Source organism: Fukomys damarensis, unplaced genomic scaffold, assembly GCF_012274545.1.
Source record: "Fukomys damarensis isolate Sample0158 unplaced genomic scaffold, DMR_v1.0_HiC HiC_scaffold_7, whole genome shotgun sequence".
Taxonomy (NCBI): domain Eukaryota; kingdom Metazoa; phylum Chordata; class Mammalia; order Rodentia; family Bathyergidae; genus Fukomys; species Fukomys damarensis.
This window is the reverse complement of record NW_022900919.1, coordinates 19,747,651-19,754,562: the sequence shown is the minus strand read 5'-3', so window position 1 is coordinate 19,754,562 and position 6,912 is coordinate 19,747,651.

Genomic DNA, 6,912 nt, shown 5'->3' with positions numbered 1-6,912 from the left:
GGTTGCTAGACCTCCTTGGACTGCTTACCTTAATTTTCGCTGTGGGTCTTGCTACAGTTACCCTGACAGACTGGATGACTGTGCATAGGAGTCTCCCAGCCCCTGTCTTTATCTTGATTATAGGCTGTTTCACCAGTATTCTCCGCCTCTAAAGATAAATTGTTAACTCTGACTCATCAGGTAATGGCTGGCACCAATACTTGATGCTGCCGTTGGTCTCCACGGTGACAGTCCTGGGATATGATGGTCCAGACCCATGCCCCCCACCCCTCCAACACCCTAAGACTGTTGACCAACAGCTTAGAAAGGTCTCTGACTCTATAATAGACCTACAGAAAGAGATAGACTCTTTAGCTGCAGTCACTCTTCAAAACCACCGCACCTTGGATTTACTAACAGCAGACAAGGGGGGCTTGGGTCTGTGTCAGGGAAGAGTGCTATTTCTATGTAGACAGGTCAGGGGAATTCATCAAGCTGTAAAGAGACTCCAAGATAGAACTACTAGACTCCAGGAATGATCCCAAACTAACAGGTTTTAGAGTTCCTCCCAGGATAGCTAGAGGTCAGGAGGTATCCCTCTGTTAGGGACTTTGGTCCCTGTCTTCCTGATACTGTTGTTTGGCCTTTGTCTGTTTAGTCACATAAAATTCCCCTGAGACTGGGTTCAGGCTCACACAAGACAGCCAGTGCACCAGCTTTTAGGACTATAACCCTGTACCTATTAGTGATGCTCTCTATAAGGCTACATCTAAACAGGGGCATCAAAGGGGGGAAATGATAGAGCAATACTATCCAATAAGACAAGCCCTTGCCACCATGTTTTGTTTTTGGTTTTTTTCCCCCACGGAATGTTTTGTTTCAGAAAATCAACAGTTTGTGCTGCTGGCCAGCTCCTACCCAAAGTATCAAAATGTTTTGTAACTGCCTGAGCTTCTCAATCTCTCAGGAATGTTCTGTTAGCTCCTCTCTTTCAAGAACATTCTGTAACCCTGCCCCCCTTACTTCAGTGAGCATGCTTGCCTACCCAGCAGCTCCCTCTATAAGGAGGCTCCCATTTCTAGTCAGGCACTCAGACTTTGGTATACAAACTCCACTGAGCCTGCAGGCGTAATAAAGGTTTTTCTCCACCTCTTTGAGTGGCCACAAGAGTCTCAAGACTTCAAATTGAGATAGCTGCAACCCAGAGCTGTAACACTCAGCGGTGCCTCAGGTCTGTGGCACTTGGCTATGATATTGAGCTGTAACATTTGTCTATAGCACTGAGCTGTTTCGCTTCGCCACAACAACATAGCAGGTATACATGGAAAGAACAAGGACCTTTTTGGAAAAGATGAGTCGGGAGGTCCTGGTCATCCACCCAGATGACTGACGCCTATCTAGACATATCAGAGCAGATAATGCTATCCATCGTATGTGACCTACCTCAGGGAGGTATGTAGGCATTCTGCCTTTATCCTGAGGCCTGGCCTTCAACAAATGCACCTCCACCCATAGTTGTAGTGTGTTCTTATCTTCTGCACTGACTTCTTTGATGGCCTAGCCCAGTTTGACTGTCTATAATATTTCTACCTAACTTAGCTGTCTATAATAACCAGACTGGAAAACTAGATACTAGACAAGGACAGAAATCACTTGTTTGTTAATGACTGACCCCCATGTCCCAAGCCACTTTGGGCCACAACCAACAGCATGGATCTGGAGGAGGAAAATATAAAGAAAAGCCAGGGCTTGTTGTAGCACATCTTTATAGCATAACAAAACAATGGCCTGGCCAAGCTCAGCCCCTCATCCAACGAGTACTCTGGACAGTTCTGGGGAGGGGACAGGGTGTCACTTTGAGTCCACTGTGACCTAGCCTGGATTCATAAGGGAGCTCCTAAGTTCCAAGATGAGGAAACAGTCCCCCCCATCACACTGCACATTGGATCAACATTCCAGGCCATGGAGGGAAAGTGAGTCTTCTCTTGTCTGGGCTGATTTCCAGGAAATTTCTGAGCTATTGGGAAGTAAGTTCTTCAGAATGGAAGCCTTGGAAAGGGCCAAGATAATGTGCTACAGGCCACCTAGGGGGAGAAACCTGCTCCAAGGCCAGGAGACCTCCTAAAAGGAAAATGATGGCTGCCGAAGAAGAGCTTGTGGGGCTCTGGGAGGCTTATGGGTCTTAAAGATCTGGGTTCTAACTGGAAGCTTTGGGATGTCTCATGGGCAGACAGGAGAACATTAGGCAGCCCCAGCCTCCCAGCTGAGGTTGTTCTGTTGGGACAATTTGACCACTGCTTTCAGCTCTGTCCTTTCCCCCTTCGCAGATAAACAGGCCAGGTCAGAGGCCTGGGCCCCTTCATCCCAGGGAAAAGCAGAGCCCCTGTGCATTTATCAGGATGTGCTGGGGACAATGACCGAGGTGTTGTGTTAGGGTTCTCTGGACAGACTGAACTGTATGTAGGCTATTAGGAACAGGAGGGAGACCTACTAGGGTGTCAGCTCATGTGATTATGAAAGCTGAGCAAAGCCCATGACAAGTGGTCTGCAGCTGGAGGCCCTGGGTACTGGTAATGGGATTTAGACAAATCCCAAGACCTCGGAACCAGTGCATCCAATGCAGTTATCTCAGTTCAATGCCAAAAAATCCTGCGAGCCCAGGCAGGAGGTCTCTGATTTAAGTCCTGGAGTCCAAAACCCAGATATCCTGGACTTCTGGTGTTCAGGGCAGGAGTTGAGCCTGTCCCAAGTTACCTTCTGTGTTTGCTTGCCCTGGCCCCAGCCAATTGCAGGGCTCCATCCACATTGAGGACAGCGCCCCATCCGTGCAGGCTCCCACGTCCACCTCCTCCAGGACACTGTGTCTTACTCTGCCAGGTCAATTCCTAAAATGAATGATCACAGTTGCTAAGTCTCCTCAGTGCTTGTAGATGCTGGGTCACAGGCCACTGTGGTATTGAGATGTGCCCATGGGCCTGCCTAAAAGATTTGTAAGTAATTCTGCAACTGGACAATGAGTCAATGTAGTTTTGGGGTGAGTTCCTGTGAGCCATTATATACCAAGTGGTGGAGCCAAATGTACCCTAGGAATAGATTTTTTTTTTGAGACAAGGTCTTGCTATGTAGTTTAGGATGGCCTTGGACTCACTGTGTAACCTAGGTTGGCCTCAAATTTGAGGCAATCTTCCCACCTCAGCCTACCAAATGCTGAGATTACAGGTGTGCACCACGGTGCTTGGCAGGATAGAGGTTTTAAATGCGTATAATGCTTCTCTCCGTTGTAAGGGGTGTTCTCAGTGGAGAGATGTCATGACTGGGGAGTGGTAATTAGGACAGGGACAAGTGGCCTGGCCAGATGGAGGAATTACTGTCCCGATGAAGGGACTGAGAATGGGAAACCAAAGGGGAAAACATCTCCCCGTCATAACCCCAAGTGGCCAGGAAAATAAAAACCATGGCCCAAGGCACCTCGTGGATCACACAAGTCACAGTACTCTCTGCTCAGGCTGAAATCACCTGCTAGGTGGAGGCCTTTGTAACACCCCCATGACATCCAGAGGGTAAAATCAGCTCATCTTTGTCGGCTTGTGTTACAGTACTTGTTTATAGAAGGCTGCAGGACTACCTGCAGTCCCTGTGATTTGCCATCTGAAGTTTCTTGGTTTTAATTATATTGGTAGCATCGTCTACTTAGGAAAATAACCATGGTATTAGGACTGATGCTGCATGCACAGCAGCTGGGCCTGGGACCACACCTGTGATCCCAGCTACTTGGGAGGTCAAATCAGGAGGATTGCAAGAACTAGGCGAGTGTGAGAAATTTAGTGAGAGTTTGTCTAAAAAAAAAAAGAAAGAAGGAAAAGATGGCTGGGCTACAGCTCCTTGGGAGGCGCTTGCCTAGTATGCAGGAGGCACTGTTGCATCCCTACACAGCAAACAAAACCCCTCCAGCAAACCCAAAGGGGGCACGGTGCCTGATAGGACATCTGTTCTCAGTAGTATATTCTGCTTAGTCCTCTGCAAAGGGCTACTCAAAAGGCACCCATCTTTGAGCAGGGTCCCTAGGGATACCCAGTCTCAGAAACTACCTCTCAAAGCGGCACACACCTGAAATTCCAGTACTCTGGGAGACTGATGCTGGATGACTGAAAGTTCGAGTCCCGACAGGGCAACTTGGTGAGATCTTGTCTCGTACTAAAAGAATAAACAGGGCTGATACTATAGGTCAGTGCAGAGCTCCCTGGGTTTGATCCCTACTCCAAAAAAGAAAAATAATAAACTTCTCCCTCAGACCAAGTCATTCTAGAGAGACTTTAAAATGAAATATGTCAGTGAGTGACAGCTACACAGAAGGGAACCACAGGATGGGTCCTCAGGCAGACACCTGTGGGTTTGGGGACATGAAGTGCTTGCTTGACACCTCTGAGGCACACACCCCACTGGATTGGCAATTGCTGCCTTTTTTCTTTTTTTGAAGTAAGATCTTGCTCTGTAGGCTGAAGCTGGCCCCAAACTCCCTATGTAGCTCAAGACGGCCTCAAATTTGAGATCTTTTGCCTCACCTCCCAAGTGCTGGGATTACAGACATGTGCCCGCTTACCTGGCTTAAATTCTGCCTTGGTATTGGGAGCTGGCGATCACTGAGAGACTAGGATGTGTTTGTACCCTGATATCTTCACTGTGAGATGGGGCCAGAAGGGAAACCCCAGGGATGTGAGCTTGGCCCATCAAGCATTTATCCTCAGGGAAATTCCAAGAAAGGAATAAAGTGGTATCCACGCACATGGCTAGCTCACAGGCAGTGCCTATGCCAGCATCTTGGGTTTTTTGAGGCCCTCAGTATGCTGAGGCCCCTGAGAATATGGACCTGGTTCAAGGTCAGCTGAGTTCATGACCACTGGTAAATGCTCAATGCTGCACTGTGTGGCCACAGCAAGAACAGATTGTAATTTTGCGTGGGAGAGTGATCTCTCCCCAGGGGCAGAGATGTGCGCCGTGGTGCTTGGCCTGGATTTCACCTCCCATCATGAGCACCACCACATTTTCACTGCCTCATGAGCAACAGCCAAGGGGCTGGCAGCCTGATGCCTGGCAGCAGGACAACTGGATAATCAAGTCCCAAGTCCTGCCGGAGTAGCAATAGGCACTAGATCGAGGGGTACCCGTGTCCAATGGGGATCCCCCTGGAAAACGCGGATGACACCCTCTGACCACAAACATCAGCGGAACCAGCCACCTGGTCAGAACTGTAAAAGACACAGTTACAGTTTCAAGAACATGGTGGACTATCCAGGGCCATGGCCCGAACCAAGCCCACTAATACCAAGGAAGCCCTGCACCTGTGCCAGGATCCCAGCCACACAGCCGAGGGGCTGAGAGAACTCCAGGGCATGTGGTCTGGGCACTGATCCTGGCTCGTAGTCCAGCTGGGTTTCCCACTTTCCTCCTGAGGATACTCTGGGTGTTGACTGTTATTTTTCCGGATACAGGGAAGTAATTCCCAGAGGCGCAGAAGACTGAGGCTGTGCTACTTAGGGTTTGAGGTGGACTTGGGTGCCTGCTGGATCCTCCAGCTGCGCCAAATCAGAAGGCGCTTGTCTGCCTTAGTAACCAAGAGTGCTCAGCCGTGGAAACTACTTGAGACATGTCATGCTCTGTGTCACCGACAGGTGGCAGCGTCAACAAATCATAGAACGGACTTTTTTTGGTTTTTGAGGCAGGGTCTTCTTGCTCTGTAATTCCTGCTAGCCCATACATACTGGTATGCACCACCACATCCAGCTTTGAGAAGGACTTTTCAAGGATTCCTCGCTCTTCCTATTTCCCTTCATTCCTACCTCAAGGAATTAAGGCCACTGGAACCTCTGTTGGCAAAGGAGGGCTGGATGTTGGACAGTCTAACCTGGCACTTCTCTTTCTGCCCTGCTGGCCACAAACCAGAGTAAGCCGCGAGGCGTGAAAGGCAATGGACTGTGCTGGGCTCCTGCTGGCCAGCCGGGAGACACCTAGGTGGCTGCCAACACTCTTGCTGCATCTGGCTTAATAAAAACGGAAGGTGGAGCCGTCTCGCTTTCAACTTGGAGCAAAGGTGATGTGGCACTAAGGAGAATTCCGGAGACATCTGATGCTCAGCTGGCCTGGCTCCAGATGGGGAGCCTGGGCTGCAGAGTGCCCTTCACGTGGGTCTGCCCATTGCCGGACCGAGCTGCTGTCACTATCATCTACGGTACTGCTCCTGAGAAATAGAAGGGATTTGACCTGAACTCTCATCTGTGCAATTCATTAGCTGTCTGGTAGGGAGGGCTAAGATCCTGAAAATACTTGAAAATAATTCTTGGCTGGATAAATCAAAGGTGGGGTGGTACTGCAGCAAACAGCTCTCTGAGGTCCTTGTACGGCTTGAACCTCTGTAGGTGGGGCTGGACCACTGTGCGCCCCCAGCCTTGGCAGAATGTATTGTGAATCCTTCTGCAACACAGAAGGATACCATAAACCTAGGGGAGAGCCTCCTATCTTGTGAGCGGCTGTGCCTGGCCATTTCGAATCCCTCCCACCTGGCCCCTGCCTTGCCTGGATGCAACCTGCAAGACCGCAGCTCATCAGAGACCTACTGCCTCTCCTCTTGCCACCCTCTCCCACCAGCTCTGTGTTGTCCTGTGGATCTAAGGTCTCTAGAAGCTGTGCCAGTTTTGCTTTTGCAGACTGTGTAACAACTAAGCTGCCTGGATCTGCTCGAGCTTTCTGGGAACACACTTATGTATATATGACCACAGTGAAGGTATAGAAGTTTCCCACCCCCAAACCCTTAATGCCTCCGACAGTCAATCCACATTCCCACCCTTATCCTGTAGCCACTGACTTTTTATCACATATCGTCTCTTCTAGATTTTCAGATAAGTAGACCCAGGCAAGAGTATGTACACTTATGTGTTT